At 54.7% G+C, this 18,649-nt stretch overlaps 2 long non-coding RNA genes across 2 annotated transcripts; both read right to left on the reverse strand.

Annotated features, from left to right (window-relative positions):
* Window positions 1-1,226: 1,226 nt before the first annotated feature.
* Window positions 1,227-2,496, reverse strand: LOC135307083 (uncharacterized). The gene is made up of 3 exons (XR_010367816.1): window positions 2,398-2,496; window positions 2,009-2,080; window positions 1,227-1,342 (listed from the first exon to the last, which is right to left on the reverse strand). It is a non-coding gene; the product is annotated as an uncharacterized LOC135307083 (long non-coding RNA).
* Window positions 2,497-13,189: 10,693 nt separating this feature from the next.
* LOC135307282 (uncharacterized) lies at window positions 13,190-17,413 on the reverse strand. The gene is made up of 4 exons (XR_010367986.1): window positions 17,279-17,413; window positions 15,467-15,538; window positions 15,278-15,379; window positions 13,190-13,647 (listed from the first exon to the last, which is right to left on the reverse strand). It is a non-coding gene; the product is annotated as an uncharacterized LOC135307282 (long non-coding RNA).
* Between the last annotated feature and the right edge of the window lie 1,236 nt (window positions 17,414-18,649).

Below are 18,649 nucleotides of genomic sequence, written 5' to 3' on the forward strand. Positions count from 1 at the left end.
TGCGGCGTATTTGCAGTAATAAGGTGGTAATGCACCTCAGGAAGGGACAATGGACACTGGCACGCAGATGCATGATGACAGGCCAAGTTCTCCATGGCTGAGGCCTTTGGCCGGTCTTGTGAAGTGCCAGAGGTGCTCCTGTGGAGAGAGGAGGTGGCTGAGGCCCCAGCTGCCAGTGGCACACAGGGAGCCTCGTGCACAGCAGGGCCCAGAGCTGGCAAGGCTCCCCAGCACGGCTGGAGCTGCTGGCACAGCTGGGCCCAGCTGGACAGCTGCCCCTCAAGGCCCCGGCCAGCAGGGCACGGCTCTGGGCAGGGTCCCTGGCCAGGAGCGGGCCCCAGAGCACCTCTGCCTTTCAAGGGAAATCTCGGCCCTGCTCTTTCTCCTCCCCACCTCCCTCTGCCTCTGCCCCGTGCCCCTGGGGCTGCTCTTGGCCAGGCAGCCTCAGTGGGAGCCAGCTCTGGCTGCAGCCTCAGCGGGGCCCCAGGACAAGGCCCAGCAATTGAGAGGCCAATGGAAGCACTGGGCAGCAGCAGAACCCTCAGCAGACTTATTTGGAGAACCATGGACTGGCCACAACTCCACTGCAACCTCAGTGGGAATGGTTCCTGTCTACATTAGACTTTAAAAAGAAGCTCTTTCAGGGAAAGATGACCACTCACCATTTCTTCTTCCAGTAACACCAGATTCTGACACAGCACAATATGAGAATAAGGTCCAACAGTAGCAGGCCTGCCATTACCCCTGCCCAGCAGCCTGTTCCCATATAGAAGACACTTCTGAGGCCCTTCTGGGCATGGGGAAGACGTGTTGTGGTGCCGGCTGCATCTGTGGGAGCAATGGAGAGTGTGAGCCCGTGCTGTGCTGCACTGCTGAGCTGGCAGCACGCTGGATACGGGCAGGACGTTCTCTGTTTCCCCCAGAGCTGGGGTCTGCAGGCACCTTGCCGGCCCTGGGCACAGGCTGTGCCAGCCAACAAAGCCCAGCAGGCCGGGAGGAGAGCCCGGGGCCAGCGCAGCTGCATGGGCAGTGGCTGCTGCCAGGGACACGGGCCAAAGCCATCCCTGAGCAGCCACTGCCAGCCCTGGCCCTCCCTGCCCCGTGACAGCTCCCCCAGCCCCAGGGGACAGGCTCAGGCCCTGTCAGGACCCAGCGCAGCCCCTGCCCAGTCGGGAGCCAGGGCTGGCTCTGGCCCTGGGCTGGCGGCAGGGCTCCCTGCAATTACCTGCTGTGCCTGTGCCCGTGTCTGGCATCGCCTTCCTCCCTGCAGCAGGGGTTCCCCATGGGAAAATGCTTCCTCCAGGATGTGCCTCCTTCTGCACAGATGTTTGGTCCATCACTTCTGACAGGAAAAAGGACAGTTGGATTAGATGGAAGAGTTCCTGATTTGGGTGCCGGCATCTTCAGGATGTCATGCGCGTTAAAATGGGGATAGGTTTCTGTGGAAGGGGCTAACAGCGGGCCTCTTAGCTAAAGGAGTAAGAAGAAGCTGAGAAGAAAGAAGAAGCTGATAAGGACCTCTCTCCAAGGCTGTAACCAAGGAGACCAAGAGAATTGAGAGACTGAAGAAAGATAAGAACTTCACAGCTGCATGAAGTATATTTAGAAAGTTAGTTAAGTCACTGTAACTTTTCACCAATGATGTTATGTTGATTTATTGTATCCAATAGTTAGGATAGAAGAAACATAAACAATTAAAGAGTGTATAAAAGGTCAGCCATGTTCAATAATAAACTGTTGCCATCTGAAACTGCTTGTGGTCCCTGCTTTGTGTCGTGACCACCTCGACAACGGCAGGTTTCAGAAAATGTCTAGGCTTTCATGGCAGTGTCAGGGCTCTCCTGTTTCCAAACAGCTGCCATGCCTGAGCCACAGGAGCAGTGAGGGGATCGCGCAGGGCGAGGGCACACACGTGCATGGTTCTGTGCTGGCACCTGCAGCAATGCCCCCCTGGCCCAGCTTTGGGCTCTGAGCTGGCAGCTCTCCCAGGGGAAAGGCCTTGACCTACCCTCAGCATCTCCCAGAGGCTCCGTCCTGGATGTGGCTTGGGAAGCTGCACCACCTTCACCAGCAGGTTCAGCTGCAAAGAAAGGCAGGACAGAAGAGCTCCTGTGGCACTGCAGGAGATCCTCAGGCTGCCCACAAGGCTCAGCCCCGGGGCACAGCCCTGGGCCCGGCCCCTTCCCTCTCTGCTCTTCTCTGTGGCTGCACAGAGCACATGGAAGGACACACTGGCATTGTACACAGGAGGAAGATGGACAGCTAAATTCTCCTTCCTCCCACTGACAGTGATCCTGTGGGATCCCTCAGGGCTCCAGAAGGGAGCAGAGCAAATTTTCCATATTCCATCAACCTTCAGATTATCTTAAGTGAAAGGGCAAATGTATGAGCTCTTACCACCTGGTCACTGTGTATTCTCTCCGGAAAGGTACATTGAGCACTTGCCTCCAGGATTTCTCATGAGTCTCAAGCCATAATCCAGCAGGTTTTCCAGATAATCCATGTCTTGATCCCAACCTAGAAGTTTGCAAAGATCAGAACCATTTCCATGATGTGCTGGGATCCCCTTCTGCCTCAGGGAACTGGGCACTGCATGTAGGTCAGGTAAGGCCATGGGAGCCAGATGTGAATGGACAAGGCCAAAGCTGCTCAGGGGCCTGGGGAGCTCTGGGCAGGCTCATGGTCAATCCCTATCCTCTTTGCAGGCCCTGTGCAACATCCCTGGAGAGGTGGCTGGAGCAGCCCAGGGCCCGTGGGGGTTCTCTCAGTCACACAAGGAAAATGCTCCTTGAATCCCTGTGGAGAACTGCAGCAGGCAGTGCTGCAAGTATCCCTCACAAACTCCCTCCTGCCTGTCCTCCCAGCCGCCCTTCCTCAATCTGCTGGGACAGCTCCCATGGCCCAAGGGCACAGAGGTAAGCCCTCTCAGGACACACTGGAGCCTTGCTCTGCCCCTCTGTCCTTTCCCCACCATGGGCACCCCGTGCAGTCACTCCCAGGTTTCGGGAAGTGTCTCCCACGGACGGACCCCAGCAGGACTGCTCAGTACCCGAGTGCCCTGTGCCTGCTCGGGACAATTCCCCTGGGTTGTGCCCTCACTTCCAGGCAGCAGAGACAGCAGCTCAAATCTCAGCAGGGCCCAGGCCCAAAGGCACAGCAATTACCTCCTGTGCCTGTGCCTGGCATCGCTTCCAATCCTACAGCAGAGGCTGGCACGGAAACACTGCTTCCTTCGGGAAATGCCGCCTTCTGCCCAGCCTCTCCATCCACTTCTGGAGAAAGCAAGAGGGATGGCTGGATCAGGTGGGGCTGTTCCCCACTGGGGAGGTGGCATCTTTAGGAGGGAATGCTTGTCAAAGACATCAGTAAGAATCAGGAAAATTCCTATAAACTTTTTGGGCAGGCCAGGGCCCTCCCTTCTCCGAACAGGTGCCCTTTCTCTTCTACCCAGTGACTGGAAAATCGCAGGGAATCTCAGGCCCGTGGTGCAGTTTGGGCTGCCTGCCAGCTGATGCCAAATGCCTTCCTGCAGAGGCTGGGCACAAGCTGCAGCCAGGCCAGGCAGGGAAACAGCCCTGCAGGGCGTGAAAGCAGCAGTGGGGCAGCGAGGCTGCCATGGATCCCTTCCCGTTGTGCCGGGCACGGCGTGTCCAGATGTGCAGCCAAAGGCCCCGGCTGCTGAGTCCCAGGGGAAGCATGAGGGAAATGCACCCACCTTGTTCGGCTTGCAGTAATTCTTTCACCATTTGTCCCGTGATTTTGAGTGGCTCATGGGGTTTCTTGTGACCGGTAGCTTTGTTCTTTCCCCTCGGAGGACCTTAGAGCAACAGAGTTCCATTTCCCAGGAACAGATCCCACAAAAGCAGGGCTCAGCCTGTGGGGTCAGCAGGGACACACCACTCACCCTTGCGATGGGAGCTGGGCTTGCGTGCAACATCCACCAAAGGACCTGGGAAAGTCCTCCATGCAGGCACACCTGTAACACAAAAGCCACAGAAGCTTCTGCCATCTCTGCTGATCTGCACGGGCACCACTGAGCCGCAGGAGCGGTGAGGGGATCGCACAGGTCGAGAGCACACACGTGCATGGTTCTGTGCTGGCACCTGCAGCACTGTCAGGATATTGTTAAGAAAGACACAGGGACAACTTGCCTCCAGCATTCTTCAAGAGTCTTAAACCATCATCCAGAAGGGCATCCAAATAATGCAATTTGCCATCCCGATCTAGAAGGGAGCACAGATCAGAACCATTTCCCTGGTGTGTTGTGGCCCCCTCTGCCTCAGATAACAGGGCACTGCAAGTGGGTTGGGTAAGGTTGTGGGAGCCAGATGTGAATGGACGTGGCCAAAGCTGCACAGGGGCCTGGGGAGCTCTGGGCAGGCTCCTGGCCAATCCCCATCCTCTTTGCAGGCCCTGTGTAACATCCCTGGCGAGGTGGCTGGAGCAGCCCGGAGTGCATTTGGGCTCTCCCACTCCCAGAGCTAAAACTCTTGCTAAAGCACTATTGAAAAGATGCAGCAGGCACTGCCACAATCATCCCTCCCTCCCTCCCTCCCTCCCTCCCTCCCTCCCTCCCTCCCTCCCTCCCTCCCTCCCTCCCTCCCTCCCTCCCTCCCTAATTTCTTCTCTCCCTCTATTCCTCTTCCCCCTGAAATTCCTCCCTGAATGGAAAGGACATAAGCAGGCCCCTCAGGACACACTGGAGCCTTCCTGTCCTCCTCTGTCAATTCCCCACCATGGGAATGCAGTCGCTCCTAGGTTTCAGGATCTGCCTCCCACGCAGGGACCCCAGCAGGACTGCTCAGTATCGAGTGCCCTGAGCCTGCTCGGGATAATTCCCCAGGGCTGTGCCAGTCTTGTCTGGGCTGTGCCCGCACTGCCAGGCAGCAGACAGGGCAGCTCAAACCGTAGCAGGTCTCAAGTCCAGAGGCACAGCAATTACCTCCCATGCCTGTGCCTGGCATCGCCTCTCTTCCTGCAGCCGAGGCTGGCATGGAGCCAGTGCTTCCTTTGGGAAACGCCGCCTTCTGTACAGCCTCTCCATCCACTTGTGGAGAAAGGAAAAGCAACAGCTCATCAGGTAAGACCGATTCCCACTGGAGAGGCGGCATCTTCAAGAGGCAATTCTTGTCAAAGACATAAACATCCTAGGTAGGACAGGGCCCACTTTCATCAATACACCCGCCATTAGTGATCAGCCTGGAGACTGCAAAATCGCAGGGGATCTCAGGGTGGGCATGGCCTGTAGTGCAGTTTGAGCTGCCTGTCAGCTGATGCCAAATGCCTTCCTGAAGAGGCTGGGCAGAAGCCGCAGCCAGGCCAAGCTGGGAAGCAGCCCTGCAGGGCGTGAAAGCAGCAGCAGGGCAGAAAGGCTGCCATGGATCCCTTCCCACTGTGCCAGGCACGGCGTGTCCAGATGTGCAGCCAAAACCCTGGCTGCTTTGTCCCAGGGGAAGCATGAGGGAAATGTATCCACCACGGCATCATTCCAGATTACTCAGCATCTTCTCCATGTGTTTGGATGCCTCCAGGGACTTACTGTTCCTTCTGGGTTTGTTCTCCATTCTCAGGGGACCTTAAGAGGAATATTTCTATTTCCTTGGAACAGATCCCACAAAAGCAGGGATCAGCCTGTGGGGTCAGCAGGGACACACTACTCACCCCTGCCATGGGAGGCAGGCTTCTCTGTAGGAATCAGCAAAGGAGCTGGAGAAGTCCTCCCTGCAGACACACCTGTAACACAACAGCCACAGAAGCTTCTGCCATCTCTGCTGATCTGCACGGGCACCACTGAGCCGCAGCAGCAGTGAGGGGATGGCGCATGCCGAGGGCACACACGTGCATGGTTCTGTGCTGGCACCTGCAGCGCTGCCCCCCTGGCCCAGCTTTGGGCTCTGAGCTGGCAGCTCTCCCAGGGGAAAGGCCTTGACCTACCCTCAGCATCTCCCAGAGGCTCTGTCCTGGACGTGGCTTGGGAAGCTGCACCACCTTCACCAGCAGGTTCAGCTGCAAAGAAAGGCAGGACAGAAGAGCTGCTGTGGCACTGCAGGAGATCCTCAGGCTGCCCACAAGGCTCAGCCCCGGGGCACAGCCCTGGGCCCGACCCCTTCCCTCTCTGCTCTTCTCTGTGGCTGCACAGAGCACATGGAAGGACACACTGGCATTGCACACGGGAGGAAGACTGACAACTAAATGCTCCTTCCTCCCACTGACAGCGATCCTGTGGGATCCCTCAGGGCTCCAGAAGGGAGCAGAGCAAATTTTTCAGCCTTTCAACCCTGACAGAACCTTGAGGAAAGTGGCATGAATGAGCTCCTGCCACATTGACACTGATTATTCTATCAGATAAAACAGAAATTCAGAACTTGCCTCCAGCATTTTCCAAGATCTTTAAAGTGTCATTCACCAGTACTTGCAAATAATTTATGTTGCCATCCAAATCTAGAGGGAGCAGAGATCATAACTATTTCCATGCTGCATTTTATCCCCTTCTGCCTCAGGGAGCTGGGTACAGGAAATGGGAAAGGAAAGGCCATGGGAGCCAGTTGTGAATGGACATGGCCAAAGCTGCACAGGGGCCTGGGGAGCTCTGGGCAGGCTCCTGGCCACTCTCCAGCCTCTTTCCCTGCCCTGTGTAACATTCTGGGAGAGGAAAGGGAAATGGGGCTGCCCAGGGCCCCTTGGGACACTCTCCCTCCCACAGAGGAAACCCTCCCAAAAGCCCTGGGCAAAACCATCCCCAGCGCTTCCCAGGGAGCAGGGAGCGCTGTCCCGGGAAAGGGCAGCCAGGCTGCCGGCTCACCTGCTCGCCGCGCTTGCAGCGGAGCAGCCTGGGCAGCCCTGGCAGGCAGGGCCACGGCCAGGAGCAGCAGGAGTAGGAAGCGCAGAGCAAGGGCCATGGTGCCTTGCCCTCTGCCAGTCCCGCAGCTCTTGCTGCTACCGCTGTCCCGACACCGCTGTCCCAACGTCAGCACCACTGCTGCCACCGCTGCTGCTGCCGCAACAGTTGTGCTCAGGGACTGACTGCTGGGTCCTTGTGCTGCTGTGCAACCACGGGGCTCTGGCACCTCTGGCACCTCTGTGACATCAGGGCCTGCTGAGAGCTCAGCCTGCTGTGACCCCTGAGCCCTTCTATGACCTCATGGCCTTAGCTGTACCCCCAGAGTGTGCCCCCATCTCTATGAATGGACTGCCCTGATTGTAAATGTTTTGCTTCATCAAAGGGCCATTCACAAAACTTATTTTTCACCTGCTGACATTGCTGGTCAGGCTGTGTCCCTGGAGATGCTCAGTATTCATACAGAATTCACAGAATGACCAGGTTGGAAGAGACCTTCAAGATCATCCACTCCAACCCATGTCCCAACACCACAACTAAACCATGGCACCAAGTGACACATTCAGTCTTTTTTAAACCCATCCAGGGATGGTGTCTCCACCACCTCCCCTGGCAGGCCATTCCAGAATTTTATCACTCTTTCTGTGGAAAATATTTTCTTAATATCCAACCTACATTTCCCTTGATGCAGCTTGAGACTGTGTCCTCTGGTTCTGTCAGTGCTGTCTGGAGAAAGAAACCAACCCCACCTGACTACAACTACCCTTCAGGGAGCTGTGGAGTGATAAGGTCACTTCGGAGTCTCCTTTTCTCCAGGGTAAACGCCCCCAGCTCTCTCAGTCATTCCTCACCAGGGCTTGTGCTCCCAGCCCCTCACCATCCTCGTTGCCCCCTCTGGATGTGCTCGAGTGACTCAATGTCCTTCCCAAACTGATGGCCCAGAACTGGACACAGCACTCAAGGTGCGGCCTCACCAGTGCCAAGTACAGGGACAGAATGACCTCCCTGCTCCTGCTGGCCACACTGTTCCTGACACAGGCCAGGAGCCATTGGCCTCCTTAGCCACCAGGCCCACTGCTGGCTCATGTTCAGCTGGCTGTGACCAGTGCCCCCAGGTCCCTTTCTGCCTGGCCACTGTCCAGCCACACTATCCCCAGCCTAGAACACTGCAGGTGCTTCTTGTGGCCAAAGTGCAGCACTGGGCACTTGCACCTACTGAGCTTCATCCCACTGGACTCTGCCCATCGCTCCAACCATTCCAGGTCTCCCTGCAGAGCCCTCCTACCTTCCAACAGATCAACACACTCTCCCAGCTTAGTGTTGTCTGCAGATTTGCTAATGAAAGACTCAATCCCCTCATCCATGTTGTCAATAAAACCATTGATCAGAGCTGGCCCCAGCACAGAGCCCGCAGGGACACCACTGGTGACTGGCTGCCAGCTGGGTGCAGCACCGTTCACCAGCCCTCTCTGGGCCAGCCATCCAGCCAGTTCTGAGTCCAGCAAAGAGTGTTCCTCTCCCGGCCCTGGGCTGCAGCTTTTCCAGGAGCGTGCTGTGGAAGACAGTGCAAAGGCCTTTCTGCAGTCCAAATAGACACATCCACAGCCTTTCCTGCATCCACCAGGCAGGTCACTTGCTCATGAAAGGAGATCAGGTTGGTCGGACACGACCTACCCCTCCTGAACCCCTGCTGGCTGGGTCTGATACCCTGGCCATCCTGTAAGTGCTGTGTGATGGCACTCAGTATAAACTGTTCCATCACCTTACTGGGTACTGAGGTCAGACTGACTGGCCTATGATTACCAGGATCCTCCTTCCCACCCTTGTTGTACATGGGCGTCACATTGGGAAGCTTCCGGTCATCTGGATCCTCACCAGTGAGCCAGGACTGCTGATAAATGATGGAGAGCGGCTTCAGCAGCTCATCTGCCAGCTCCCTCATCACCCTGGGGTGGATCCCATCTGGCCCCATAGATTTAGGAACATCCAAGCAGCTCAGCAGTTCTCTGGCTGCCTCCTCTTGGCTAACAGGGGGCCCATTCTGCTCCCTGACACCATCTACCAGCCCAGCAGGACACTTGTCCTGAGGCCAAGTCGTCTTCCTACTAAAGACTGAGGCAAAGAAGGTGTTCAGCGCCTCTGCCTTGTCCTCATCTGCACTTCCTAAGTTCCCTCCCACATCAAACAAAGAACAAAGGTTGGTCTTACCCTTCCTTTTATCGGTGATATATTTGTAAATACATTTTTTTATTATCCCTTACAGAAGTCGCCATTTAAATTTCAAACTGAGCTTTGGCCTCCCTAATTTTTTTTTTTTCCTACGTGCTCTAGCAGCTCCTTTAAAAACTTCCTGAGAGACTTGACCCTCCTTCCAAAGATGATACATCCTCTTTTTATTCCTAAATTCCTCCAAAGCCTCCTTGCCCATCCAGGCTGGGCGTTTGCCTCATTGACTCATCCTTTGGCACCCAGGGACAGACTGTTCCTGTGCCCTCAAGATCTCTGTTTTGAAGCATGCCCACCTTTCCTGGACTCCTTGGTTTTTAAGGGCTGCTTGCCAAGGAACTCTCTGAAGAAGTCTCCTAAACAGGCCAAAGTCTGCCCTCTGAAAGTCATGTGTAAAAGTCTTCTTGATGTTCCTCCTGTTTTCACAAAATACCAAGAATTCTTGATACATTGGTGTTCCCCTGTCTGAGACATAACATACAACAGACCACTCGTGTTTCCTCAGAAAAACAGCCTTGTTTATTGTCCGGAGTGTTCTTTTATAGCCCATTCAAATCTCCTGGGCCGAGACAGCTCATTGGTCTATCTGTGTGCCCCCAGACTCTGAACCAAGGCAATGTCTGCATCCTAGGAGAGTTCCCACTGCATGTGAGCTTCTGTCAGTCAGACACAGAGGCTAGTTCATGGAGCTGAGCTGGACTGCTTCTTAGAACTTGATTAATGCTGACAATAGATCAGCTTGCAATGCAACAAATTCTATCATTTCATGATCACTGTGCCCCAAGCGGCCTCCAGCCACCACATGTCCCCCCAGCCCACCTCTATCTGCAAACAGCAGATCTAACATAGTCCCTCCCCTGGTGGGCTCACCCACCAGCTGCAACCAACACTTGTCCTCCACACTCTCTACAAATTTCCTGGGCTGCTTTTTCTTCTGTTGTATTAAGTTCCCAGCAGATGTCTGGCAAGTTGAAGTCACCTACAAGAACAAGGGCTGATGATCCTGAAACATCCTCTAGCTGTTTGTAGAATGAGTTGTCCACCACTTCTTCCTGGTTGGGTAGATGATAACAGACTCCCAGTAGGATGTCAGCCTTGTTGGCCTTCCCCCTAATTCCCACCCATAGGCATTCCACTTCATCATCATTAGTTTCAATATCCATGGTGTCCAAAGCCTCTCTAATATAAAAAAAAGCCACACCTCCACCTCTTCTCCCTTTCCTGTCTCTCCTGAAGAGCTTGTAGCCATCCAGTGTAGTGCTCCAGCCATGTGAGGCATCCCACCACGTTTCTGTGATGGCAATGACATCACAGCTCTGCTGCTGGACCATGGCCTCCAGCTCTTGCTGTTTGTTACCCATGCTGTGTGCACTGGTATCCATGCACCTCAGCTGGGCTGCTGATTTCATCCCTAACTCAGGCTTACCACCCTTGGGCCTGCTTCCAGACAGCCCAGCTGCATCCTGTTCCCTCTTCAAACCTACTTTAAAGCCCTCTCAACAAGTTCTGCAAGCTCATCAGCTAAAAACCTTCTGCCCTGAACAGAGAGATGGAGCCCATCTGGTTCCAGCAGGCCAGGTGCCATAAAAGCTGCGCCATGATCAAAGAATCCAAAATTCTGCCAGGGACTCCAGACCTTGAGCAACTTGTTGGTGATATGAGCTCTCCTATTGCTTTCACCATTTTTCTCAGCCACCAGAGGGACTGAGGAAAAGACTACCTGTGTCCCTGTTCTATGAACCACTTGTCCCTGTGGCCTGAAGTCCCTTTCAATGGTTCTGACACTCCTCTTCTCATTCTCATCACTGCCAGCCTGGAGTTTCAACAGTGAATAATAATCAGAGGACTGAATCAGCCCAGGAAGTCCCTCAGGACTATCCTGTACCTGGGCCCCAGGGAGGCAGCAGAGCTCTCTGTGGGGTGGGTCCGGTTGACATGGGGCCCTCTGTTCCCCTCAGAAGGGAATCACCCACCACGATTACCATTCTTTCCTTTTTGATGTTAGAGGTGGCAATCCATGTTACAGATTAATCATAATTGGGAGGCTCTCTGGGCAGATAATTTTCTTCTTAATCATTTGGCTAACTCTCTAGATCCAGGGGCTCATACCTTTTCTGAAGTGGCCCCTGGCTAGGGGATGGGGGTCGGGAGGAATTTTTATCATAACCTCCCCGTTCAGGGACCATTTCCACTCCCCTTCATCTACAGGTGTCCTTCTCTTGCCTGACAGTGTGCGGCATAGGAGTCCTGTGACTCTTGCTGGGCCTCCCGTAAGGATGGAAGGGCTGAACTCCACCAATCTATTTCCCTTTCACTTTCCCTGATACTCCTTAGTCTTTAAACTTCCTCCCTAAGCTCGGCCACCAGTGAAAGAGATCATTGACCTGTTCACACTGCAGGCAGCTTTTCTCCTCACTGCCCCCTGAAACCACTGCTAAGCTCAAACACTCTGCACAGGAATGGGTCTGGAGAGACACATCCTTTTTGGAGGGTTCCATCTAGTTACATGCACTTGTACTAACTACAGTTTTTGATTGCGTAAAAACCACTACTGCCAGAAACCCCAAAACCACAGAAACACTGCAAACAACACACAGTAAACCTTCCTAAGAAGAAAACCTGCAACCCTGCCTGCTTGCCCTGCCTGTGCACACTGCCTCGTGAATTGTCCCTCAGAGACATGCCACGGCCCTGTTTGCCCACTCCTGTTTGCCACAAACCCTAGAGGCCTCTTTTAATCCGCTGGCTAACCAAGGAGGGAGGAAGCTGCACCCCATCCCTGCGTAACTCACAGGCTCTTGATGGCTTCCCTCTTTTCCCGGGCATGCCAATGGAGGAGGTCCAGGCCCAGATGGTCCCAGGCAAGGAAATGTCCCTCAGCCCAGGGACGCTCAGCATGGGCTGCCCCATCCTCCCCGGGGACCCGCCACTGGTCACAGCAGCCCCTGCCTGGCTCCTGCCTGCCCACACCGTGGCCATCCCCAGCTGCCCCTGGGCACGGAGCTCAGCCAGTGCTGATCCTGGCTGGGCTTTGCTGCTGCTACCACCCGGACACTGGGGTGACAGCTCCATCTCTTTAGTGCAAGAGAAGAGCTGGGCCAAGCCCTGCCCACCTTCAGTAGGGGCCAGAGAGCAGGGCCAGTGCCTTCAGGGGGAGAGGACCTTGTCTGGCTGGAGGCAGCATCTGCACAGCAACAAGCTGTTAAAGCAGCTGGCACAGGGACATCGGGCATGGGCATGGAGATGTGCAATGCGATTAGAGGTCCAGTTCTCTCTTAGGTGTTTGGCAGGACACATGAAGGGGGAAAGATACAACTGTGAAAGAGGCTATGGCAAGTGACACAGTGAACAGAGGCTCTGCTATACCTATCATGCACTGCTTGTGCCCGTCCTGCAAGCAGAAAATCATTGGGATTCATCAAAGTGGAATCAGGGCATGTGTTCCTGTCTTGCTGTGAACCTCTACGAGATCTGTGGGAAGCGTGAGCCCGTGCTGTGCTGCACTGCTCAGCTGGCAGCACGGTGGATACGGGCAGGACGTTCTCTGTTTCCCCCAGAGCTGGGGCCTGCAGGCACCTTGCCGGCCCTTGGCACAGGCTGTGCCAGCCAGCAAAGCCCAGCAGGCCGGGAGGAGAGCCCGGGGGCAGCGCAGCTGCTTGGGCAGTGGCTGCTGCCAGGGACACGGGCCAAAGCCATCCCTGAGCAGCCACTGCCAGCCCTGGCCCTCCCTGCCCCGTGACAGCTCCCCCAGCCCCAGGGGACAGGCTCAGGCCCTGTCAGGACCCAGCGCAGCCCCTGCCCAGTCGGGAGCCAGGGCTGGCTCTGGCCCTGGGCTGGCGGCAGGGCTCCCGCTCGGGGCTGCTCCTGTGCCTTGGGCCTCTGGGCACTCAGGGCCAGCTCCGCAGCAGCTGCAGCGCCAGCGACGTTGCTGCACCAGTCCCGTTTCCCCGGGGCTCTGAACCAGCTCCAGAGGCCTGGAAGCCGAGGCACCTCCAGCTTTGGCTGCTGCCGGGCCGGGCAAGGGCCGGCCCTGGGGAAAGAGCTGCTGCCACACAGCCCCGGCCAGGGCTGAGCCCGGCACAGCAATTACCTGCTGTGCCTGTGCCCGTGTCTGCCATCGCCTTCCTTCCTGCAGCAGGGGCTGTCCATGGGGAAATGCTTCCGCCAGGATGTGCCTCCTTCTGCACAGATGTTTGGTCCATCACTTCAGACAGGAAAAAGAGAGTTGGATTAGATGGAAGAGTTCCTGATTTGGGCGCTGGCATCTTCAGGATGTCATGCGCGTTAAACATGGGGATAGGTTTCAGAAAATATCTTGGCTTTCAGGGCAGGGTCAGGGCTCCCCTCTTTCCAAAGAGCTGCCATGCCTGAGCCACAGGAGCAGGGAGGGGATGGCGCAGGGTGAGGGCACACACGTGCATAGTTCTGTGTTGGCACCTGCAGCAATGCTCCCCTGGCCCAGATTTGGGCTCTGAGCTGGCAGCTCTCCCAGGGGAAAGGCCTTGACCTACCCTCAGCATCTCCCAGAGGCTCAGTCCTGGACGTGGTTTGGGAAGCTGCTCCACCTTCACCAGCAGGTTCAGCTGCAAAGAAAGGCAGGACAGAAGAGCTCCTGTGGCACTGCAGGAGATCCTCAGGCTGCCCACAAGGCTCAGCCGCGGGGCACAGCCCTGGGCCCGGCCCCTTCCCTCTCTGCTCTTCTCTGTGGCTGCACAGAGCACATGGAAGGACATATGGGCATTGCACACGGGAGGAAGACTGACAACTAAATGCTCCTTCCTCCCACTGACAGCGATCCTGTGGGATCCCTCAGGGCTCCAGAAGGGAGCAGAGCAAATTATCCATATTCCATCAACCTTCAGATGATCTTAAGTGAAAGGTCACATGTATGAGCTCTTGACACCTGGTCACTGTGGATTCTCTCAGGAAAGGTACATTGAGCACTTGCCTCCAGGATTTCCCATGAGTCTCAAGCCATAATCCAGCAGGTTTCCCAGATAATCCATGTCTTGATCCCAACCTAGAAGTTTGCAAGGATCAGAACCATTTCCATGATGTGCTGGGATCCCCTTCTGCCTCAGGGAACTGGGCACTGCATGTAGGTCGGGTAAGGCCATGGGAGCCAGATGTGAATGGACAAGGCCAAAGCTGCTCAGGGGCCTGGGGAGCTCTGGGCAGGCTCATGGTCAATCCCTATCCTCTTTGCAGGCCCTGTGCAACATCCCTGGAGAGGTGCCTGGAGCAGCCCAGGGCCCGTGGGGATTCTCTCAGTCGCACAAGGAAAATGCTCCTTGAATCCCTGAGGAGAACTGCAGCAGGCAGTGCTGCAAGTATCCCTCGCAAACTCCCTCCTGCCTGTCCAACCAGCCGCCCATCCTCCATCTGCTGGGACAGCTCCCTCAGCCCAAAGGGACCCAGCCAGGCCCACTAAGGACACGCTGGATTCTTGCTCTGCCCCTCTGTCCTTTCCCCACCATGGGCAACCCATGCAGTCACTCCCAGGTTTCGGGACGTCTCCCATGGAGGGACCCCAGCAGGACTGCTCAGTACCTGAGTGCCCTGAGCCTGCTCGGGATAATTCCCCTGGGTTGTGCCCTCACTTCCAGGCATCAGAGACAGCAGCTCAAGTCTCAGCATGGCTCAGGCCCAGACACACAGCAATTACCTCCTGTGACTGTGCCTGGCATCGCCTCCAGTCCTACAGCAGAGGCTGGCATGGAACCACTGCTTCCTTCAGGAAACACCGCCTTCTGCCCAGCCTCTCCATCCACTTCTGCAGAAGGGAAGAGGGATGGCTGGATCAGGTGGGGCTGTTCCCCATTGGGGAGGTGGCATCTTCAGCAGCCAGTACTTGTGAAAGTCATGGTTAAGGATCAGGAATCCACACAATTTTCTGGGTAGGCCAGGGTCCACTTTCATGATAACACCCGCCCTTAGTGATCATCCTGGAGACTATGAAATTTCAGGGGATCTCAGACCAGTGGTGCAGTTTGGGCTGCGTGTCAGCTGATGCCAAATGCCTTCCTGCAGAGGCTGGGCAGAAGCTGCAGCCAGGTCAGCCTGGGAAACAGCCCTGCAGGGCGTGAAAGCAGCAGCGGGGCAGCGAGGCTGCCATGGATCCCTTCCCGCTGTGCCGGGCACGGCGTGTCCAGATGTGCAGCCAAAGCCCCTGGCTGCTGAGTCCCAGGGGAAGCATGAGGGAAATGCACCCACCTTGTCCTCCCTGCAGCAATTCTTTCAGCATTTGCCTCATGTTTTTGGATGGCTCATGGTGTTTCTGGTGTCCTGTAGCTTTGTTCTTTCCCCTCGGAGGACCTTAGAGCAACAGAGTTCCATTTCCCAGGAATGGATCCCACAAAAGCAGGGCTCAGCCTGTGGGGTCAGCAGGGACACACTACTCACCTCTGCCATGGGAGCTGGGCTTTTGTGTAGGAATCAGCAAAGCAGCTGGAGAAGTCCTCCCTGCAGAAACACCTGGAACACAACAGCCACAGAAGCTTCTGTCACCTGATTCCTGCCAGGTTCACAACAATTATTCCTTGGTGGCACACTGAGAACATACCTGACGGTGGCTCAGATAAGACCAACACTTTATGCAGCCAAGCTAATGGAGAAGCCTTCCCAGACACCTCATCTAGAAGGGAGCAGAGATCAGACCCATTTCCATGGTGTGCTGGAGTCCCCTTCTGCCTCAGGGAACTGGGCACTGCAAGGGGCTCAGGTAAGTTTGTGGGAGTTGGATGTGAATGGATAAAGCCAAAGCCGCACAGCAGCCTGGGGAGCTCTGGGCTGGCTCCTGGTCACACTCCAGACTCTTTTCAGGCCCTGTGAAACATCCCTGGATGTAGGAATGTAGGAGAGTGCCCCTCTAATTACAGAGTGGCAAAGCTAACCTTTATCCCCCAAAAAAGGAAAGAAGCCCAGAAGTTTCTCCCAACGATCAGGTGACAAGCCACCTCAAAGGACCCCAGAGGCTTCAGTAAAAACTCTGGGTCACCTAACTGGATAGAAGCCAAAAAGTCCCGCCAGACCCATCAGGTAGAAAAGGGGAGGACAAAAGAACCAAAGGGCTTTGGTGAAGGTGTTTATACCAGTGGCAGACTGCTGTACCTGCATCGGATTTTTCTGTTTGTTATTTTGCCTTTTATTAAACCTTTTTGTTTCTAACACTGCAGCAGAAGCCATCCTGCTCATTATTTGCCTCCAAAGGTAATAGCTGAGCTATCCTTGGGTGTGCTGGGTTCCCTTTTTGAAGGTTTATAACACCTGGCCCCAGAAAAAAGAACCCAGCACGTGGCGCCCGGACAGTATTTCTCATATTGAGGAAGATGGTCTAGGGATTTTTTGATTACCTCAATCAAAATAGGACATTTTTCCTTGGTATTTGTGTTTTTGAGGGAGCAGGCCTGCACCTGAGTTTTTTGTCCCTTTAAAATAGAAAACCCAGAAGAAGGCATTTGAGATTGAGAGGGAATCTCGAATCAAAGCCTCATACTGGTGAAGAGGAGGCTGTAATCAGAGACGGGACTGGAGCAGCACCGCAGCCTCAGAGGACTCTGTCGCTCAGCTCAGCTGATTTGTCACTGTTGTGACCCAGGACCGGGGAAGAATTTCATACCAAGAAGGACAACTGGAAAACTCTGGTGAGTGCCACCATGGGAAATCGGTTGTCTTTAGCTGAGCAGGATTTTTTTTTCATATTTCATTTATAAGTTAGAAATTCAAGATATTCAGTTTGACAACAAACAGCTTAAAAAGCTTGTAAAATGGGTCTTAACAGAGTTCCCAAACTCAGACATGTCTCAGAAACTCGATCCAGACTTCTGGGATTCGGTCGGACTGAAATTACATAACATGGAAAAGAATAAGAAGTTCAACTTAAAGCTGCGTCCAATATTCAGGACGGTGTTAAAATTTGTAACAATGGAAAGTGCAAAGCAAGCAAAGAATGCACACAAGCAAGCAAAGATCAGGGACAGGGCAGAATGCAGGCAGCAACAGCAGGACCAGAAGGAGAGGAGAAAGAGGAGTTCTGAGGGGACCCAGAAGACTTCCCTTATCCCAGTCGAGAACCAGAAACCCCAGAGGAGTGGCTGGGAGGTGGCCAGGCCAGCCGCCCTCCCCCTTCCCCACCCCTGTCCTGGGAGAGAGGGGAGCAGACCAGCCCTGGCCAGGCTCCTCTGCAAACCACATCTTTCACAATCCCTGCCATACCTAAGTCCTCTGCATTCCCTCTGAAAAGCTCCCTTTGGCGCTCGAAATCGGTGAATTTTGGCAGTACAATGGAAAAAAGCCGAGCCGATTGTGTCCACTCTGAGAACAGAGGAGCTCATGGCAGACGCCATGATGGCCCCGGCCCAGCCCCGCCCTTCGTGGGCGTGGCTCGCCCTCCTCCCCGGGCTCCCAGCAGTCCCTGGGTGGCTCCTCCCTGAGCTCCTGCCCATCAGAGCAGGGACACGCCCCTTTTGTGGGCGGAGCCCGGGCAGTGTCCCCGCCCCTGCTCCCCGCCCACAGCCCGGGAGGGCACGCCCCCTCCCTGCCGAGCGTGGGAACCGGATGTGATGCCCCGGAAGTCACCCTGTCCAAGATGGCGGCGCCCATATCCGACACCTTGCCGGAACAAAAACCAAATTATTCCTATGCTCCACAATGTAATTCCAAATAATCTAAGGAAGAGTTTAACACACAAGGAGTCACAGATACCTGGCAGAGGATAAGAAAGGATGCAGTTCAGGAAGGAGAGTGGGGAATTGCATCGAAGTTAAAAGTTTTTCCTGTGAGGTGCACAGCAGGTCCTGCACCGAGAGGGAGCTGGCAGCAGATCAGTTTTGCTGAGTTAAAAGAGATTTGCAGAGCCTCTCGTTTGTATGGTAGCGATTTTGCATATTTCAGAAGTCTTTTACAAGCCACCTTTACAGCAAATGTATTTACTCCACACAATTTAAAGCAGCTTTGCACATCCCTGCTGTCCCCAATGGAATTTTCTCTGTGGGAACTGGCATGGAAACGTTTGTTAAATGACCTTTTAGGAGGTTATGCAGGAACTCCAGCCACTGCAAATTTGACTATAGATCAGCTCAGGTGGAGGAGCTCATACAGATCCTCAAACACAAGCCCGAACTCTCAATAAACAAGTATTACAGGATATCAAAGAAGCAGCAAAAACAGCTTTGTTACAGGTTCCTGATGGCAACAAACCAGAACTAGATTTCACAGAAATAAAACACAGAATAGATGAGCCTTATATTAAGTTTTTGGACCGTTTGAAAATAGCATTGGAAAAGCAGATTCCAATAGACGGAGCCAGACAAGAGTTATTAAAATGGCTCGCAATTTCTAATGCAAACCCGAGCTGCAAAAAGGCATTACGTACATTGCCACAGGATCCTGAGCCCAGCCTGACCCAGCTCGTGGATGCTTGAACCGCCTGGGCACCCCTGAGCCTGCAGCAGCCATGCAGGCAGAGGTGCTGGCCAGTGCCATCACAGCAGCTCAGGAAAACACCCCAAAGCAGCAGGAAAAAGCAGCAGAAATGCAAACACAAGCCCTAGCAGAGGCTCTAAGAGCATTCAGAGGTGCAATTGA

This window comes from Passer domesticus, chromosome 9 (genome assembly GCF_036417665.1).
Source record: "Passer domesticus isolate bPasDom1 chromosome 9, bPasDom1.hap1, whole genome shotgun sequence".
In the NCBI taxonomy this organism is placed as follows: Eukaryota; Metazoa; Chordata; class Aves; order Passeriformes; family Passeridae; genus Passer; species Passer domesticus.